Here is a 21,052-nt window from a genome sequence, read left to right as displayed (position 1 = left end):
GAATACCCTTCTTTCTCAGATAGACAGCAGAACTCATAAGGGAATAATTACAAGTCTAATTCAGCTCTTTTAATGACATCAGCTGAACGATTCTTGGATTCAAAGTCCCGGATGAGTTCCTAAGCTTTTTAACTCTAAGCTTCTAGGCTGAAATAGTATGACTTTTAAATTTTGTTTCATTGGAAGATCAAAGAAATTACTGCAGTATTAATTAACTGTGTGTATTTCTGTTTGCATTGCCTGCTGAAGGAAATCTGTGTATTTAATAGCATCCATTTGCTGGGTGAGATAAGGAAAGGAAAGAAGGCTGGTATGTTGGGCCTATAGGAGGAATTGTCTGCAGGGCTGACAAAAGCTTCTAGAAGTTGGTCATCCATGTATGTATTCTCTAGCAGATTTTTCTGTCAGATCTAATCTGATAATCCTGACGTGAGCTTCCCTAATGGGCTGGATTCCAGATGGATTACTTGGTGTCACTATTTGTTTTATCTCATGCTGATTTGGAGCACGTGAGATTTTTTTATTTTGTACAAAAATTACAAATCTATAGTTGGGAATGTGGAGGGAATGGCATGTTTCTACATTGTTTTCTTTTTGGTAATGTAATAGCATCCATCCAGACAATGAAGGAGAGCTGGTGCCCCATTTGTATGATTAAAAGCTGCACGCCTGCGGTCAGGGCAGGCCAGCCATTCCTTCTACCTGTTCTTCACTATCAAATAGAAAACGTGTAAAGGGTAAATATAGCAGGCATCCAGGACCAGTTTAGTTCTTGCCTTAATCCTTTATCTGTACTGAGGCTGCAAGTTTTGAATAGTTTGCTCTTTCAGTTATTTGTCCAAAATAAACATTGATTTCGTCCTTGAAAAGTCCTGGTTAATAAGGACTGCAAGTGACAGATGTGTTTTAAAACTATATCTGGGAAAGGCAGGGAGAGGAAATGGATATTGAATGTAAGAAGTAAGTGGATATCATGTGCTCTGAGTGGAATGTACCTATCTTTCACTTAAGACAAGTGCACGTGAGGAAAAACTGCAGGAGTCTGCAGCACATAAGATGCACAGGTCTGGCACAGCTTCTCCAGGCTGAAGTTACAGCAGATGGGTTCATTGCAACAAAAGGCATGGTTGCAGAACATGTGGATATATTTCATTTAGCAAGCACGGGTTCTCGTAGCAATACAGATGCATCGGTGTGGGTTTTGGTGGTGCTGGTAAGCCAGGCGTGCAGGGTTTCCAGGATCCTTGGGCTGTAAGGAAGGCTGCTGTGCCAGATCTCTGCCACGTGCGTAGTTGGAGCCAGGCTAGCGTTAACAACAGGCCATTATTTGCTTGGTTATTTAATTGCTAATCCAGGCAGAGGTGTGAATGTTGCAGAGTATTTCTACACCTTAAGGTACCATCTGCACCTGCGTGTTTGTAACACAGGTGCTTTTGGAGGGGTGCCCTGATGGAAGGGAACCGAGTGGATGCCGAATTCTCGCTATGAGAAGGGATAACCAGTGCAATGACAAATTCTGGGCTTGTAGGCTGCTGCTGCCTTGGAAATTTAAGGCAAAGGAGAATGGCATGATAAATCAGGGTGCCGCTAGTCCAGCTTTCTGCTGAAGGTAGGGACAACTATGGGATCAGGCCAGTTTGCTCAGGACTTTATCCAGTTGGGTCTTGAACACCTGCAAGGATAGAGATGGCACCAGATCTCTGGGCCCATGTTACACTGCTTCCCTGCCCTCATGGGAGAAGAGTTTCCTCCATACAGCTGGTCTGAAAACCTCTCCTTTCAACTTGTGCTCCTTGTCTCTTGTCCTCCTACTGCGCACCACTATGAAGAGCTTGGCTCATAACCACCTTGCAGGCACTGGGCGGCTGCTGTTACAGCCCTGAAGCTGTCTCCTCTCCAGGCTAAACAACTTCTCTTCACAGGGCAAGTGCTCCAGGCCCTGACCATCTTGGTGGCCCTCTGCTGCCGTCCTCCTGGTAATGTCTGTCTTGCTTTGGGGGACCCAAAACTGGGCACGGTATGTGAGTTAATAAGTAGAAGGGGGGTAATTGCTACGTTTGAGCTTCTGGCTGTGCTCCTGCTCGTACAGCCCAGGAAGCCGTTGCCGTCCCTGCTGCCAGAGCACACTGCTGGCTCATGCTGAGCCCGCTGACCGCTAAGATCCCCAGGACATTTTCCACACGGCTGCTCCCCAGCCGGTTTGTCCCCGGCCCGTATCGCTGCAAGGGCTCCCTCAGAGCCCAGTCGTCCACCTGGTAGTTTACTGATCAGGGTGTCTACCTGTTGAAACCATAATGTCCCAACTGAGATGCAAGCGTATTGTGGGAGACGGTGTCGAAAGCCTTGCTAAAATTGAGGTAAATGATGTCCGCTGCTCTGCCTTTGTCCTCAGATCCAGTCATTTCACCATAAAGAGCAGTCTGGTTGGTCAGACATGATTTACCCTTGGTTGGTCCATGCTGACTGTTCCCAACCAGCTTCTCCACATGCTCAGAGATGTGCTTCAAGAGGACCCCCTTCGTGTGCTTCCCACAAAGCGAAGTGAGGCTGACCAGCTGACAACTCCCTGTATTGCCCCTTTGGCCTTTTCTGGAGGTGGGTGCAATGCTTGCCTTTCTCCAGGTGTAAGACGCCTCTGCTGGTCTTTATGACTTTCCAAAGAGAAGAGAGAAGCGGGTGCACTATGACAGCAACCACTTCTCTCGGCATCCATGGGTGCAGCCCATCTCCGATATCCTCACAGCAGCCGAGTTGCTGCTGCGCCAAAGTGATGACGGCTTCTGCTACCCTGAGGTAGAGCAGAACTGAACTGCTTGTTTGCCTGCCGTCAGAAAACGTCCTTGGTTTCCTCTTAGTTTCCTTTTCCTTGCTGTGCTGTAGGGGAAGGGAACCTCTGTGCCGATCATGTACTAAGATGGTACTTCTCAGTCTGGTTTGCTCAGAAATAGGACAGAGGAGTTGTGCGAAGCAGCTGCCTCACGCTGGGGAGAGAGCGCCCTGATATTTTGCCGAGGAGGAGAAATGTTAGAGGAAAGCGTACCCCTTTCTACTAGTTCTTTTTTTAATGTAAAGGTATTGTTTGTTATTTAAAAAAAAGTGGTAGATCTCTGCCTGCTCGTTGAAGGCAGCGTGCCGGTACGCTGGCTCTGGGTCAGGAGCCGGGCTCCAGGGAGAGCAGGCTGTGCTTGCCTGCTGGCGGCCTCTGTGATCCTGTTTCTGCGGGAACAAGTGTTGGATCAGCAAATCCGATGTATGTGAGAATAATAACACGGAAATATTGATTTACTAGATACCCGAGCTACTTCTGTGGTTGCAAGCTGTCTGCCTTCAGCTGCATACCTTACTTCGCACCCAAGACATAGCTCTCCTCCTCTGCCGCCTTTTGCTTATTGTTTGCAGGGGATTAAGGAGTGCTTTAACGCCTGGCATGTGAGAGCGCGCACCCGTGGAGTGCCACCGTGGGAGATGCTGGTCAACCAGAGCTTGGTCCAACCTGTTCCTTCCTCTACTGCCAGTGCCATGACTGTGCGGTGCGTTTATTAACTCTGCAACCTCACGACAAGGACTGCCGTAGCGTCTGGCATCTCCCAGAGGGGTGAGGAGGAGAAAGCAGAAGGCTGCTACAGAACTGGGGAGGGAGTTACTTTGTAATTTTCCTCCCCCTAGCCCTTTCTTTCACCCTCTCTTAAAAAAAAAAAAAAAAAAAAAAAATCCTACCCCTTCATAATTAGTGCTGCGCAAAAGGCTGAATTCAGCCTGTCTCACTTTGGGCAAAAAGGGGGGAAAAACCTACTATGACAACAAAATTGCGTTCTGTGTAATTTTAGATGTCAGACTGAAAATCTGCTGATCAGGGATCATTTTCTAGCATAAGCCCAGGCCTACAATTAGAGTGGCAATTGTGCTTAAAAATCCTGACTACTGTCCCACAAATGTGGATTTAACTCTTATTACTATCTAGATAACCCCAGATTCGTTGGTTTTGATATTACTATATAAGATGCTAAGCAACAACCAGATTCTTTTGCACTGACCCCTTACTAGACTGACTTTTTTTTAAACCTAGGCAGCTTTTTGTTTGATATATATCCCTAGATACTTTTGCATTTTGTGGTTTAATTATATTATGAAGAGAAAGGAATTTAACTTTCCAGGGGGAAGGGTTAAAACAGAGTTTGCATCTGAGAAAGGGAACTTAATGTTATGCCTATCAAGCAGCAATAGGATGAAAATCCCAGAGTGCCTGACAATGATGTATTCTGTTGCCCTCGCTGTCCCATAAGGAAGCCTTTCCAGGGCTCAGTGAACTCTCGAGAGCTATGTTTGTGTGTGTAGTCATTCCTTCTGCCCTTCCTTCCCTTTCCTTTTTTTATTTGTAACTTATTAATTACTCTCTGGATCCTAAGGCTGTTAAATACAGCTCATCAAACTATAAGTATACGCCCGAGAAGCTTTTGGCTTCCACAATTTGGCGAGCTTCATATTGCCCCCGTTGTCCAAACCTGCAGTCAGCTATTGATGTGGTGTGGGAAAGCCTCAATGATGTGTGTCCTCTCCTCGTGAGCACACCACAGCAACAACAAGTGTCACGGACACCTTTGGGCTGTTTCCACAAGCTAGAAGAGTTGCTTCTGCAGTCTGGCATCCCTCTATAGCTTGGTACCTTCTTGCGTTGCCCTCCAGCTTCTGCAGCACTATTTTCCTGCAGTGTGCTACTGAAATAACTCTTGCTGGCAGACTTTGTTGCCTGTGGTTTGTTGTTTTTTTTTTTTTTTAAGGTTCCTGGGTGCTACCGAAACAGCTGTCAGACACTTGCTGTACTGAAAATCTCCTTGCAAATATCAAGAGATCTTGTCTCTTGGAGGAGTTCTTCAGTTTAAAAAAGTAAATGTGGTCTCCAGTATAAACTTTTCTAGAAAATTAGGTTCTGACTTATTTCTACATTTGACAACTCAAGTCCCCTTCAGAGCAGTGGTAATGGCCAGAATGTAATTTCTGTAGTCGGAGCATATTGCCATTGTAAGCAGAGAAGAATGCCTTAGTTTTAATTTGTGTAGTTTGAAAAAAATCTTGCCTTGACTCTTACTTCTTGTTGTCAGTTATAATCATGTCCCCATACCAAACAGTGATGGCTTCAGTTGTCTGCTTTACTTAAAAACCTGCTGTGTGTCAAAACTAAAGGAATCCTTTTTCCGCTCAGCACGCTGATACTTCCTGGCAATTGTGAGCAGGACATAAACTCATTAAAAGTCCCGAATTAGTTCTTAACCAATGTTTATACAATAGCTCAATACAAATTATGTTTACACAATAGCATAATGCAAAACTGTGCTATTTTCATTTTAACAAATTTGTATATGCTGTGGAAACCAGAGGACTTGTGGGAGGAGGAGGATGCCTTGGAGAAGAATCCACTGTTAACTGGCCACGGTTATTGAGATGGTACAGAAACCTCGGGGTCAGATTGGCTTTGTTTGTTGCTCCAGGAGGTATGGGCTGCTGAATGTTTTTTAAGGAACACTTTTCTCAGTTGCACACTTGCCTAGGGGTGGCCTCCTCCACCGTAAGCACCTAATTCTTGTTAGCCATCCCTTCAGGCTCAGCGTGCTGGTGTTAGGCGAAGCGAGCAAACACATCCGCAGACCACGAGCACAGCGTGCCGCACCTCATCGGCACCGGCCAGCAAACAAGCTTAAGTCAGCCCTAATTGGTAAAAAGCTTACCAAGCTCGGACTAGCTCCTCGGGAGGCAAGTTGCCTCTTTCTTACAAACTGAAATGATGTGGTACACCAAGGGCTGCTGTCCTGGATCAACTAAATGTGCTGGTACCCTGACACCCTTTGCAGACTTAAGACATATTTAGTACTTAGGGCATGTCTGCAAATCATACTGCTTTGCTTATCCTGAGCCTCCTGGAAACGGTATGTCTGTGACTCATGGGGCATTGAGCCCGGGCTAATCAGCTATGTTGACAGGCAGGGTATATTTTATTGGGCTTAATGCCACCTTAATGTAGTCGTGCAGTTTCCAGAATACTTTGTGTGGATATGCCCATAATCAGAGGAGCTTAAAGTGACTCTGAATTTGTTTCTGTCCGGTTCAGACTGCGTGACCTTTAAAGAGGCCATGAAGCAATATCTCTTCCTTTTTCCTCTGTGCCCCAAAGGCCAATCCAGGACAAGGAGGTTTTGGAGGGACACAAGAAAAGTAGAGCCAAAGTAAGCACCAGGAAAGAAAGAGGAAAGGAAGAAACAGAAATAGCAACGGAAATCTGTCAGGTACAGAGAAGGCCCTTTTTGACATACTCTATTTCTTATAGCACTTAGCATACGTTTAGGTACAACAGTAAAAAGAGCCTTTCTGACCCCGAGAGTTGTTATGCTTGCATTTGCAGTATGCTTCTGCTGGGAAGATTATATTCAGCATTTGAGCTATGGCAAACTGTAATTGTTTTGTAGGAACCGTATATTTTAACAAAGGTGGTTTTTAAACTCTGAAACAGCTTACTGCTTGTTCTCACCTAGGTTCAAGTATTTAATAAAAAAAAAAAAAAAAAAAAAGAAAAAAAAAAAAAGGCAGTGTGAGTGTGCTGCAGGTGTGCTACAGGGTTGCCTGGATGACTAACCCTCCCTATTTGGCTGGTTGCTTTCCGAGAGCATATTGAACACATGCTCTGGTGCTGTTCGAAGGCCCTGTGAGAGACAGGAGCTGATTGAAAGCTCTCAATTATGCTGAAGTGGGTGGCCAAAGTGCTGGAATTGAACAGCTGCTATAAACCTGCTGAACTTTGTTGTTTATAAATTATTTTGCATGCCATCTGGAACAAGAATGGTGTCACAGTTTACCAAAGCTGTAGCTGAGGTTCATGTTGAGCAGTGAGTGTGAAATATTATTAAGTGATTATCAGATTTTAAAGGCTTCTCTGAGTGGCTTAAAGACAGATTCTTAAGTTAGAGAGGTTTTAATTGAAACACGTTGCCAGCTTTTCCTTCCTTGCAATGTGTTTATCTAAGTTACATTTAGGTCTCATATTAAGTCCTTAACGATACCCAAGAATCATGCTGTGATTGACCGTAGAACAAAACATCCATTCAATATGAGGTTCATTTGCTTCATGGTGTCTTGGTTTAATCCCAGCCAGCAACCAAGCCCCACACAGCCGCTCGCTCACTCCTCCCTGGTGGGATGGGGGAGAGAATCGGAAGAGTAAAAATGAGAAAACTCGTGGGTTGAGATAAAGACAGTTTAATAGGTAAAGCAAAAGCCGTGCTCGCAAGCAAAGCAAAACAAGGAATCATTCCCCGCTTCCCCTGGGGAATCTGACCAACAGATTATTTATGTTTCAGATGGAATAAAACTACTTAATACATGAGCCCATTTCTCAAATCTTGCTGAGGCAACCCAGCAAATCCTGTTGGGACAAGGGTGTGAGGACCATGCAACATGGCCAGGCTGGAACCTTCTGGCTGCCTCCTGCTTACTTGGCTTGCTTCATCTTTTACAGACCTTTCCCTTGGTAGCAGAATGATGTCCATAGGTGTCACTGCAGCTGAACAAGTATGGGCTGGATGAGGAGACCTGGCCATTTTTGGGAAACTTGGAGAAGTGTCTCTCCCACATAAAGCCCTAATTTTGCTGTCCCCAGTGATGGCCTCACCTGGATCCACGAGACGGGGAATCTTTGAACTTTCAAACTCTGCTATGAGTATGAGGGGGATTTTTGCCTCTCTTAACAAATTCTTCCTTAAAAGGCATAGGACGCCTGTGGTGTGATGGTGATTCATACCTTTACTCTGTGAGCAAGCAGGGATGTAACTGAAATGGCTCAACATGTGGGTGCTCAACATATGCTGGCTGGGCATTTAATAGGAAATGTCACAGGAGAGGGACTAACCCACAAACCTTTGCTATTTCTGTGTTTTGTGCATGGACCTGCTGGTGTGCTGACATTTACCTTTTTAGTTAGGTGCGTTGCAGCTTAAGCTTTTTCTGGAAAGTTGGTAGTGAAGGAAGGCGGGGGAATTGAAAGGCTCGTAGGTATTTGTCAGGTATAAAGCATGGATTGACAAATGGAGCAGATATTAATAACAAAAATAATCCAATAAACTTGCATAGTTGTTGCAGGAGCACCTTTTCTGTTGAATGAAGTGGAAAGCTTATGTGCCTTGTTAATGTGAAGCAGGTGGCTCTCTCTGGAAAGCAGCAATAAAGAAGGCTTTCTGGTCAATTGTTTTATAATGCTGAACAGGCCGTTCTTCGATACAACCCTATACCTTGTTTCTTGGCGTTATGTACAAGGAATTAAATATAACTTGCCTTGTGCTGGCCATTTAAAATGCAGTCTCAAAATATGATGCAGTTGCTTGGATTAATGGTGTTTGAGTGTGTGACAACTTCAATATGTTCTTGTTACAGCTTCAACATATTAACAGCCTATCAAAGGGTTGCCTAAGTATTATAGCTACTTTTCAGACGTGAGTTTGTACTTTCCTCTGAAAATTCAAATTTGTGTGCAGGGCTTTCTGTTCTGCATGAGATGCTAAGGAGAAGATGACAACCTTAAACCCAGAACCATTAAAACCAGTGAAACCTGGGTTCCCGAGAACAGATGCTCATTGACACGTGAGTTCTGACTGCTACTTTTTCCCCTCACTTGGGGACCTACAAAACAGGGGGTGTGTGTCTGTTTGCTTTCTAGCCTCCTTGGCTACCTCTTGTTTCCCCCATATGGGTGTAGTTCTCAAGTGTCTAATGCTGTGGAGCTCATTCTGCAGCCTTCTGCTCCATCAGGGCACTAAATAGGTCTCCCTTGCATGTACCCAGCTGCATATTTTCACAAAATCTGTAGGAACTTACTAGCTTTGAGACTCTCAGTCCTCTGTCAAATGTCTCTGAATTTAGTCAACAGGTTCAAAAATTGCTGGGAATGTGGGGGGACAGACTACCTGTGTACATGTGTGCACAACAGGTAATGAAGCCATAAGCTTTGCAAGTGTAGGAGCACATGTATCAAGTACTGCATGTGCTTTTTTTCTCTATACACCTGATGAAATTCCAGCAGGTCTGAAAATTAAATCCCACTTTAAGAAATAATTGATTTGCCTTTGGGTTTTTTCTAGACATGTTATTTGTTATTTAATTTGCTTCTCTCTAATCCATCCTCATAAGCGGTATAAGAGAAATGCTGACACGCTCTTACCTCTGCTATCACCAGTGGGTGCTAGTCTAAAAGTACCTAATGATTTTAATGAATTTTGTGGCTGAAAGCTGGACACTGAAGCTGATTTGAAAGCATTCACCAGTGAAAAAAGGATAGGCCTTTATTGATAGCTAGTCAAAAGTGAAGACTTAGCTGTAATTATTTACAAATCAATTAATGGACCTTTCCTCTAACACCCTATCGGTCAAAGACTGGTAAGAGCAGAGGAGAGCATTGATAAGAATACACCATGAAACAAAATCAATTGTCTTTTGTCATTCTGACAGAAGTGAGCTCTACACGTGGATTAACCCAGAATGCAATACGAAAATGTCCACGGGCTGGAAGATAACCCAATTTTGTAAAATCAAGGTTGTCATAAGAATCTTTCATAATTGATGGCGAGATTAGAACTTATCTAGCATCCCGGTGGTAAGAATCAAAACAGCTTCTGGTGCAGCATTGCAACTCTTTAAAGCTAGATTAGTTTTCTCAGACCTGGAATCTGTCCTTAATGTCAGCTAATTTAAAGAAACTACATATGTAGCATGTACTTTGAGGTCATACTTTTATGATTGAGGTCATATGTTTATGATTGTAGCTGGCAGTTGCACTGTTAGCCATTATGTGGTTCTTGGAAAGTATTCGTGCAAGTGTGTTTCTGATGCCGTAGGAAAGCTGTCAGTATTTTTTCTCTTATCTTTTTGAAAGAAGTCTTTTTAATTAATATGTTCCTGTGCACAAAATCTTTGGCTCAGATTTGTTTGTCTGAATGTGAAGTTGTGATGATATTCAGATCGTAATCCCGGCTATAGTATGACTCTGCAAAAGGACAATAGAAAAAAATCTTAACATTTCCTCAAAATGGCCTCTGAAAAAAGTCTGAAATGTTTCTGTAATTATCAGTAGAGCCCTAAGATACTATTGGGGTAACTTACTTATCAGTGACAAAATTTAAGACTACCATTTAGCAATGCAAGAATTTAGCAAATATTAGTTCTTCGCGTGATTGCGCGATGTGAAATTCTAAAGAAATTTTCAGAATCGTACCTAGGTTTTTTCTCTTTGCGCTCAAATCAGTAACAGCAGTGCTCTGATTTCTGCTTCCAGCTGGACAGTACATATTTCACAGCCTTACGATAAGCATAACTTCGTTCTACTCGAGCATTCCTCGTCAGTGCACGCCGGCTTCAGCTTCCCAAACTGGGCCTTCCCCAAGCTGCTTTGGGGAAATCCTAGTGAAAGAGACCACCACGCACACTCTTCCCCCTTCTCTCCGTCCCCCCCGACGTGTTTTGTTGATCCTGTAGCGTACTTTTCTGCGTTTCTGCAGGTTATTTTGTAAATCAGCCAAGGAGCATAGCTGTTGCTCTGCTTGTCTACTCAATTCATTTTTCAGCCTAAGATAACTCTAAAGATTGTATCTCCTCTGAGATTTAGTGCAATAGCTCTTCCTCACCAAACAGTACAAATAGGCACTGGTGAGTACAAGAGCATGAATACCTCAGAATTATTCAAATAAGCAGCAGGCCAAACCTAAAACCAAAACCCAAACAAAAAATATTAATCAAAATGAGGATTATCGGTAATGTTTTGTGACTGAGACCAAAGGTCAGTACTATAACCTTTCAGTAATGCATTGTGCAGTCATGCAAAAGACCTGATTTCTGTTCCCAGGCTTGGTCTGAACAAACTCGCGTGGTTTGCTTAACCTCCACGGCGAGAAAGCTTTGCATTGCTCATTGATTTCAAGGGTGACTGTACGGATGGAAGTATGTGCCCTTCGGTCAGACGTTTGGGTCCTGAAATGGGATGATTCTTGAGAGAGCAATTTCCTAGGGACTTTCAAATGGCTAGAAGTATGCAATGAATGATAGAAAGAAAGATACGGAGTTCCAGCTTTTAAAACATTTTAACATTGTAAACCCGCAGGAAGGTAAAAGTGTATGCAGTGAGTCTGACAACTCCATGCTGAACATAAGGGATTCCCAGAGAAGCCTGCTGTGCTCCAAGGTGCTCTGTCTGTACCTATAGAGATGCTTAAGTTTTTGAGCTATTAAAAAGAAAAGAATTTTCAGTGCAAAAATAACTATATTAAAAGAACAAAACTTAGGGGAGCTGCGGTTGCCCTGGTAACCATAACTCTAATATTAATTAGTATGTCAGGTGGTTTTAGCTGCTGACCTGTTAATGTTTCCTTCTACTTATTTGCTGTAATAATTTTTCAATTTTATGTTCTTTGTTTCTACTTTATTTCATATTTATTTATCTTTGGTAGTTTTGTCCCCACCCTCGCCGAGTTGTTCAAAGACAACCTTTTTCTCTTCTTTTCCCCACACGCTCCTCTCCCCTCAAGTGGGGCGGAGTGAAAGGCGCAGGTGAGGAATTGCAGAACTGAAGTCAACATCCTAGCATCTTCCCTGAAATAAATTCTTTCTAAGAAAATCATTGTCTTGTCTGCAAGAAACAGAACTCTTCATTTAAACTTATTATACTTCTCATATATCAAAATGACACAATGATGTGACAATGATGTAGACAAGTAGTAACATGAGAAAAATAAAATAACTGTTGTTTTCAGCGCGTTTGACACAAACTATTTTTTTTAAATATCAAAAGAACTTTACGTATGTTTTCTGACGTATGTCATAACCTTGGCATTGGTTCAGGAGCACATTGACATTAGTTGGGATTGTGATATGCTTTCTTTTCTTTCTCCTTCTGATTTGGCTCATGGTCATGGACTGACATGCCCTTTTTAAAGCTTTTTACAATATGTTTTCTAGGCAAGAACGAATTTTCTTCCAGGCAAATTTGACTTTGGGAGAAAACAAGGTGAGTAGAGGCAAAGGAGGTGAAAGTACAAAGTTAGCTTCAAATCACTGCCTGCCACCATCTTGAACTGGGTTTTTTTTTGCTTATCGTTGGGAGAGGAACATTTGGAAATAGCAGCAGTAATCAGCAATTACTATCTTGTATAGTAGAATTTTCCTTGGAGGTATACATGTTCTAGTTGATTTACTTCTTGCAGCTTAAAACCATGTTATTCTTCAAATATTTCATCTTCTTTTGCCTGTTGCTCCATAGTAAATGTTGTGGAAAAAACTTTGAGTCTCTGCAAAACAGTTTTTTGAAGTATGTTTTTAAGTCTTACTACTTAAATAGTGTTCCTCTGTTTTCTGGTGACTTCTAAAACACAAAACACTGTGAAGGGTACTCTTACCGGCTACATTAAGTATTAGATGTAGCTGTTATTTCTGAAGTCCAAATTTAAAATCCTAAGTCAGTGAAGAAAGGCTGGTGTCTCAAGTTTTAACTGAGGTTAAAATAGCCCCAAAATAAATGGTATAAATACTTAAGAATGAATCCCACTAAAAGCAATTTCAAAGTACTAAAAGGCAGTCCCCTGAATGTATACGTATGGAATAGCGTGCTATTTAGGTAAGTGCAACAGCCTTCCTTCTTCTGAAGGAAATCCTATTTACTGATGATTTTATTTAATTTTTTTCTGATTTATATCTGTTTTGTGATTAAGATCTTCTATTTACACTGCCCTTATACAGAATTGTAGAGCATAGAACAGCCCAGGTTGGAAGGGACCTTCAAAGGTCATCTGTTCCAACCCAGATGAGATTATCTAGCACCCTGTTCACTTGTGCCTTGAAAACCTCCAGCAATGGGGACTTTACCATGTTGCTGGGGAGGTTGTTCAAGTGAATGATTGTTCTTACTGTAAAAAAGCTTATTTCCTACACCTAGGAGCAATACACTGTTTGATAGCTAATGTTGACTTGTGTTTTGGGAAGAGGGGAATTACATGAGCTTTGTGTGTATAAGAGAGAGATGGAGGAATTTCAGTGGAAGTAGATAGATGCATTTGAGCAAAGTTTTGTTAAGGGGTCTTTATTCTTTTTTGGGTGGAAAAAACCCCAACCTGAAGATCAATTCCAAATCTAGCTTTGTTGCTTCAGAAATAGCTGGACTGAGAAAATTTTGCTTTGGCTTCACTCTTTGTGAAATTAATCCTTAAGCTTTCCACACAAAGCATTACATAGTTAGTCGGACATCAAAAGTATGTGTATATGGGGCACATTTAGATCTGCTTCATGTCGGTATCCTTCTGATGCATCAAGCTAAGCAGACTAATAATATCACAGCACATCATGACAACGTGAAACCCAGTTGACCAGATGGTTCTCTGTGGCTCCAAGAAGTACATTTGGCATCTGCAAGAGCACAGTCTTTTTTTATCATTATTTTCCCAGGCATTTCCCCAAAATTACTAATAGAGTATAAAACTTCCAAACAAACTCTAAAAAGCTTCTCTGCCAACAACCATCTTACTCCATATTTGAATACCTAGTTAAAATATTTTGGTATCCAAATTTGCAGATGAAGTCAATGTTTTTACATTTCCGTGTATTTCAGATGCAGAGGATACTGGGAATCCAGACACGGTTATTGATCAATTCAGTTTGCTGTTTGTGCAGCACACCACCCTTTGACAGACTTCTAGTTTTGTGGCTTTAGATCTGTGCTTGCTCAAACCCCTTGATTTGTCAAAAACATTAAGCATTTTTATAAATAACGGTATTTCACATGGAATGCCCTGGAGACCTCGCGTCTTGCTTTAACAGCCCAAGGAAGAGCTATTGCTGGCAGCGGATCAGGAAATGGAAATTTAAACTTGCATCTTAAATTGCATACAAGTGCAAACTGGTATTAGGTGATGTAACACCTTACCTTTTCTAGTAAATGAAGTAAGGAGAAAAATGGTAACTATTTGTATTGGTTTTGTGTGGCAAGGTTTTGGTAGCGGGTGGGGTTACAGGGGTGGCTTCTGTAAGAAGCTGCTGGAAGCTTCCCCTGTGTTCGACAGAGCCCATACCAGCCGGCTCTAAGACAGACCCGCCGCCGGCCAAGGCCAAGCCAATCAGCGATAGTGGTAACGCCTCTGTGATAACATTTTTAAGAAGGAAAAAAAGTTGGGACGGCGGGATTCGGCAGCCGGAGAGAGGAGTGAGAACATGTAAGAGAAACAACCCTGCGGACACCAAGGTCAGTGAAGAAGGAGGGGGAGGAGATGCTCCAGGCGCCGGAGCAGAGATTCCCCTGCAGCCCGTGGTGAAGACCATGGTGAGGCAGGCTGTCCCCCTGCAGTCCATGGAGGTCCACAGTGGAGCAGATCTCCACCTGCAGCCCGTGGAGGACCCCACGCCGGAGCAGGTGGGTTCCCGAAGGAGGCTGTGACCCCGTGGGAACCCCGCGCTGGAGCAGGCTCCTGGCAGGACCTGCGGATCTGTGGAGAGAGGAGCCCACAGAGCAGGTTTTCTGGCAGGACTTGTGACCCCGTGGGGGGCTCACGCTGGAGCAGTCTGTGCCTGAAGGACTGCACACTGTGGAAAGGACCCATGCTGGAGCAGTTCGTGAAGAACTGTCTCCCGTGGGTGGGACCCCACGCTGGAGCAGGGGAAGAGTGTGATGAGTCCTCCCCCTGAGGAGGATGAAGCGGCAGAAAATAACGTGTGATGAACTGACCGTAAACCCCATCCCCGTCCCCCTGTGCCGCTGGGGGGGGGTGGTAGAGAATCCGGGAGTGAAGTTGTGCCCGGGAAGAAGGGAGGGGTGGAGGGAAGGTGTTCTGAGATTTGGTTTTATTTCTCATTACCCTACTCCGGTTGATTTGTAATAAATCAAGTTAATTTTTCCCCAAACTGAGTCTGTTTTGCCCGTGACGGTAATTGGTGAGTGATCTCTCCTATCCTTATCTCGACCCACAAGCTCTTTGTTATATTTTCTCTCCCCTGTCCAGTTGAGAAGGAGGGGGAGTGATAGAACAGCTCTGGTGGGCACCTGGCATCCAGCCAGGGTTAACCCATCACACTATTATACAGCTAAAAAAAAGTGACAGACATGATTAAGAATAGCTTTTTTTTTTATGAAATCTCTTTGAAATTGTATTATGTTTAACATCTCAATGTTCACTTAAAAGCATATCAAGCGTAAGGATGGCTTCTAACAAAGGAAACCAACTTTTTTTTTCTTCCAACAAAATTCCCTAGTTGTGTGTGTACTCTATACAATGTTGCTATTAGTGATAGAAACATTGTATTGTTTTATCTGAAATCCCTATGGACAATGTTAACTCTAAATCTTAACTCCATCTTGACTGCTCAGCCTGCTCAGTAAGAGACACACTAATACAGGTGTGGGAGACGGGAACAGAGCACAAGTTTCTGAAAAAAGAACAAAAATACTATGGGAAGAAAAAAAGAAAAGTAGAAAGTGAAGACAAAGTAGAAAGTAAACAGGGATTATGGAAAAGGTGCATGAAGAAATAAAGGAAAGGGCAAAAATTAAATTTAAAATTTCTGATAAAGTATGCTGTAGGCTGCACTACCTTTGTCATTTGGGGTAAGAAGAATGTTTCTGTTGCTTATATATGGACTAATAGGCAATCTTACAATCTCGCATATTTCAAAAAGTTGACTCAAATAGAGAAATGTAGACTAGATATTAATCTTTGGGTTCAGGAAAGTGTTACAAGCTTAAAACAGAGCTTAAGTATTACAGATCCTCAAACTTACGGAGATGTATATAAATGTCACCTCACAGCGTTTGTATAGCAACCCCAGTTGTCAATATTACAGGTTTATTTATTGTTGGCTTAAACTTTAGGGAGCAACCTCATTGAGCAAGGGCGGTGTGCTTTTGCTGTCGCTCATTGTCACCTTGCAGGAGGGTAAGGATGCCGGCAGACCTCTGTGTGGTTAGTGCAACGGTGGTATTTGTTATGTAGGATTATTCTATGTTGTTGCGCTGTCAAAATATAAGGTGGCAAATGTGACAAAGTTTCCCTACAGCTGTGCAACGTGTTTTCAACCCACAGGACAAATATGAACAGGTGAAAGGACATGAATGTTAAAATAACACAAGGTAAGGAGCCGGCCCAGCTCTGCTACCCATAACTGTGGCTGTGGGTGCACCAAACAAATTACTGTGGGGTGAGTTCATTGTAAATTCATAGCGTTGGTTACTCCTCAGTACGTGCTTTTGACCTATGGTTAAGGTGAAGTAGCGTGAGGTAGTTCCCGTGCGCCAGAAGTGCGTATCGGGGCAATTCCCGAGAGTACCTGCTGGGCTGTGAATTCACACGCTCCTCTACCTTGTGCATGTGCTCTTATCGTGACAGACAGTGTAATGAACCTGGCATCCTATCCTAATATGTTGCACGAATTGAATGAGCAGATATTGCTTCAAATTATTTTTAACCCGGTAAAGACATAGTTCTGTCATGACTGCACAGTTTGTTTTTTTTTTAAATCAGGAATCACCACTAAAATACAAATGCAAAATAGACAATAAGGTTGGTTGGTGTATACTCAGCTGTCAAAAACTGGTTAAGCTGGCTTTGGTCTAGCTCTTATTTTGTACCCAGAAGTAACTTTGTAGACATAAATTAAAGCATGCAAATACCTGCTTGATCTGAGGCTGCAGTAGACAATTAGGTATCTTCTCCAGAAAAAACTTTATCTGTAACTATTTCCTTGAGCAGAGGAATAAAAGAAGGAGAGGGGCTTAGAAAGTAAGCAGTTAATGTTTTATGTTATACTATGACATTGTGCCAGTGCAAGTAGTTTTACGATCAATCCCTTCATTCCGAAAATTGATTCACGTTAGTAGCTAGCTGGACCTGCACAAGAGGTGTGATCAGCTCATCTCTCGTTTCATCCCTGGACAAGTAGATAATGTTGCCTCATGACTTTCAGGGTTCTGTGTCCTTTCTGACAGTTTACCTAGGGATTCCTAGGGAAGAGTAGAGATATCACCAGTAGTGTGATCTAGTTACCTAAAGCGAATGAAAAGGTCTTAAATACAATCATTGTAAGTTTTTGACAAATGTCATTATTTAAATATAAACGCACGAAGGAATAAATTTTCAAAGCATTGCCTGGAGGATTGGGTGTATTTCTTTCTTTGTAGCGAGAGGAGTAGTACATTTTAGACTTTGTCCTGTATTTGAAAGAGCTCAGTAGATGAGATCTGAGGGCCTGTGAGTTTAGAAAACTTTGCTTTAGGTGGTCCAGATTGAACCTTAAAAGCGGTGTATAGGCCTCAAAGCCTGGCCTGCATATTCACTTTCCTTGTCATTTCAAGGTGAGGAGAACGTTGTTTGCTTGTAGGCTTTTCATTAATGTTGAAGGGAAATCACGAGAACAATCAGCTCTCATGATGGTTTGAATTTCTTTTTGTAACAATTCATGTAAATAGGTGTGCATATGCAAGGTAGACATGGCTTTAGGGCTGCTGTTAAATTGCCAGTGTATATGCCAGTTGCATTAAAATTGGACAGCGCTGGCTTATGTGCAGCACTTTTAGTTGTAGAAGTAACATTTAGAAGTGCCACTTACTCTTTGTGGAAGTAAGGGCTAGATGCCAAGTAGATGGACTACGAGTTTGGATTTGGGGTGGGGGAGTTGTGGAAGCCATAGAAAACCGATCCTCTTTTTTTCCTTATGAACTGTTTTCACCTCGGGATTGCTCTTAAATTATTATGCAAACAACTAAGCAATGTCTTTTAGCCAGCTGCGTTAGCCATTCTCTTTGAAGCGGGTGTGCCGTGCAAGTGTGTCAGCACTTTCAGACATCAGCGAGCTCTCTTGGTGTGTCTTCGATTAGGAGTGATGCTTGCTACTGCCTCTTTTCATCCCGTTTAAAGCAGAACTACTATAATGCAGGTCCTTTTTGTTTGCTAAGACAGAAATACAAAACAAGCTGAGCCCTGTTTACCTGAATATGGGGGACAGCAATAAAGCAGGGTATTTCTCCACCCAACACAGCAAGTGCAAAAGCTACTTGCAAATCCTTAAAGGGATCAAGGGCTTCCCAGGTGAATGCTGTTGGGTATTTAGGAATCTCTGGTGAGTGGCCATGACTGATGAGATAAAAGTTTCAACTTTATTTGATCACTGTTAGCTACGAATGACTGACCACAGACATCCCATATAATGTGGTTACCCAGCTATGAGTCCGGCTGAGCTGGCTACATATCTACTCTGCTTGCCGGTGCCCAGTGCAATGAACTGTGTTGATTCTGCTGCGTTTTTGGCTGGCAGCGGAAGAAGTGACAAGTTCAGCTAGAAACATGGTTTCTAACGGCAAGAATGCTTTGTTCGTGGTGACAACTGGGGCTGCTGGGGCATCACATCTAAGGAACCGGTAGCATGGGAGCAACAGCTTTCTGTCAAACACTGAGGCAGGCGCTGCTGCTGCTGGGACAGTTGAGCTGCTGTAAATCACAGTGCCACAGTTACAGAGGTCAGTGGTAGCTGGGGCACGGGGAAATCTCGGTCATGTATCCTTTCCACCACAAGGTGCTGGTGGCACGATGTAAGGAAGCCCTACCTGTATGTGGATGTCCACAGTGCACATACAGCATGGAGAAACTGCTATTGGAACGAGGTGGTGAAAAACACCTACTGCCTGCACAAAATGAACGTTTTCAAGCAGCAGTCAGGGTCATTTGTCCCTGTTTACCATGACGATCTTTACAGCGGAAGCGTAAATTTCACAGCATTTTAAGAAAAGAAGGGAAGCCCCCCCCCCCGCCTCCTGCTTGTATTTATGCATTTAAATTATTTTAAAGGTAACGCGTGTGTGTGGAATGACATAGGCCAGTAATAAGCACCTAAGATGGGGATAGGAAACAGACCTGACGCAGCAGGCTGGGGGGGAAGTGGAGAGTTAGCGTCGTTCCCGAGGAGGGGAAAGGGTGCTTGTTCATGATGGTTGGGAGCAAGTGCTGCTAGGAGAGGACAGGAAGGTGACAGGGGGCATGAAATGGGATGAGGAGGCAGGGACTCCCCCCCCAGGGGTCTTAGGAGGGAAAGAAAGGTCGGCATGGAGGCAGGAGCGAGAGCTGCAGCGGTCGGGAGGAGGAAGGGATCCTGTGCAAGCTGGAGGGAGGAAAGAAGCAAAACAGGGGATGCAAAGAAGTGGTGGGATAGGGTCCCCTGCCCAAAGGAGGGGGCATGAAGGTATGCAGACACTTCCTGGGCAAACATGGGAGCCCTAGTGAAGTGTTGCATCGTGCTCTAAAGCAGGCAGAATCTCAACAAAATGTAAAACCTTGTAAATAAATACCCTGGGCTGAACGTGTGTTATTTAGTGTCAGTACTGACCTGAGAGGCTGTTGCAGCTCACTGTTTTCAGTGATCACCGTGGTGTAACCCACTTTTGAAAACGGTGGCCGAGCTATTCACGCCAAGCCTTTGCCTTCTCCTAATGTTTTCGGGGCCATTTTTTTTGCTTCCAGCAGCAATCAGTGCACCGCCGTGTAGCTTCGAGCTACACAGAAGCGCAGTTCGATTTGTTTGCTGCGGCTAGAAGTCCGGCGACACCCGCGGTGCGAGTGCTGCGTGGGACGGGTGTACTCGCTCGCTCCCAGCAAAGGCTGCGAGGAGGTTGGTTCTGCGTGGAAGAAGTGGGGTGGATGTTTCTGCTGGGGAGTGAGATGGGTGAAGCTGGTGTGTACAGTCAGTACGTTTGGCTTTTGTGCCAGTGAAACGTATAATGCTACAGAGGAGTCCTTTGGCTGTTGTTTCAAGGTGTGGATAGTAGGATTTTAAGAAAACATGAATTAAAAAAGGTCCTTTAACACTGCTTTCAAATGCATAAGGTCTTTGCGCTTACCTGCTGAAAAATCTGTGTTAGAGACTCAGGGTAAAAGAGGTGTTGAAATCCTCGGGAGTAAACAATTAAAAGACTGTCTAGGCGCATGTAGTCTTGTGTGTAAATCAGAGATTGTTTACTGTGAGGCTACATCCTCAAAGCAGCTGTTCACAATAGCTTGTTGTACCAGTTCTACAAGATTTTCTGAAAGAAAATCAAGATAGGAAGCTTGCTGTTTGCTTGCCAACATTTGTTTCACACAAGAGTCCTGCATCTTTGCACCCTGTGCTAGGAGTTCTTTTGCTTTGAGAAGGAGCTCTCTTTCTCACTCTCAATCAGGAATAAATCCAGCTCAAGTCCAAAATAAAGGGGGGGGGGTGACACAAATCTTTCTTTCCATTTTTGTTTTCCTTTTAGAAGCTGGGAGCTGGAAGGAAGAAATGCTAGAAATTGAGAGATGTTAAAGAGTGGGCTTTAAAGCACATACTTAGCTATAATCGTTCTTATACACCCATGCGTCTCATTTCTTTTATTACCAGCCCTCCATGAAATGTGGAGATTAGCACTAGTCATGCGGAAGTGTTTAAAAATTCAAGCAGTGACAATAGGAAGTGTCAGACAGTAATGGAATAAGTATGGCAAAATTACAAAGACAGCAGCTATTCATTAATAAATTAGAACCTTGTAGGTTTTTTTTTTTTAAAACTGAAGGCGTCTTACTTGGGAAGGATATTCTTCTGGATGCAACTTTATAATTTCCCTTTCACCCTGTTTGGGGAAAAAAAAAAAATCCCTTTTTAATCATAGACCAAATCATGTGTTAATACTCCCCAGTGCACATTCAGAAGTAAATTTAGTATGAGGAATTAGAGCCAGAGCCGCCTCCAAGGGACAGGTGGGGGAAGCTGCGAGGTGTAACCCTGGACACGGAGCTACGAAGACGGGGCGAGAAAGGGGGTGTAGAGAAAACCCCGGCGCACGGCACCTTTCTCATGCTCTCTGCTTACTGAAAACACTGGTGGTGTATATGAGATAGCCAAAACATGATGTAAGAAAGGTCTATGTTACGCTCGGGTAATTTTGGTGGTGTTACCGGGAGGTTTGGGGTGGTGCTTCCCTGAGCCCAGCTCAGCTCTGCACCTCGGCGTAGGGTGCTCCGCATGGGATTCCCTGGCACGGGGC

This window comes from Harpia harpyja, chromosome 1 (genome assembly GCF_026419915.1).
Source record: "Harpia harpyja isolate bHarHar1 chromosome 1, bHarHar1 primary haplotype, whole genome shotgun sequence".
NCBI lineage: Eukaryota > Metazoa > Chordata > Aves > Accipitriformes > Accipitridae > Harpia > Harpia harpyja.
This window is presented reverse-complemented; position numbering follows the sequence as displayed.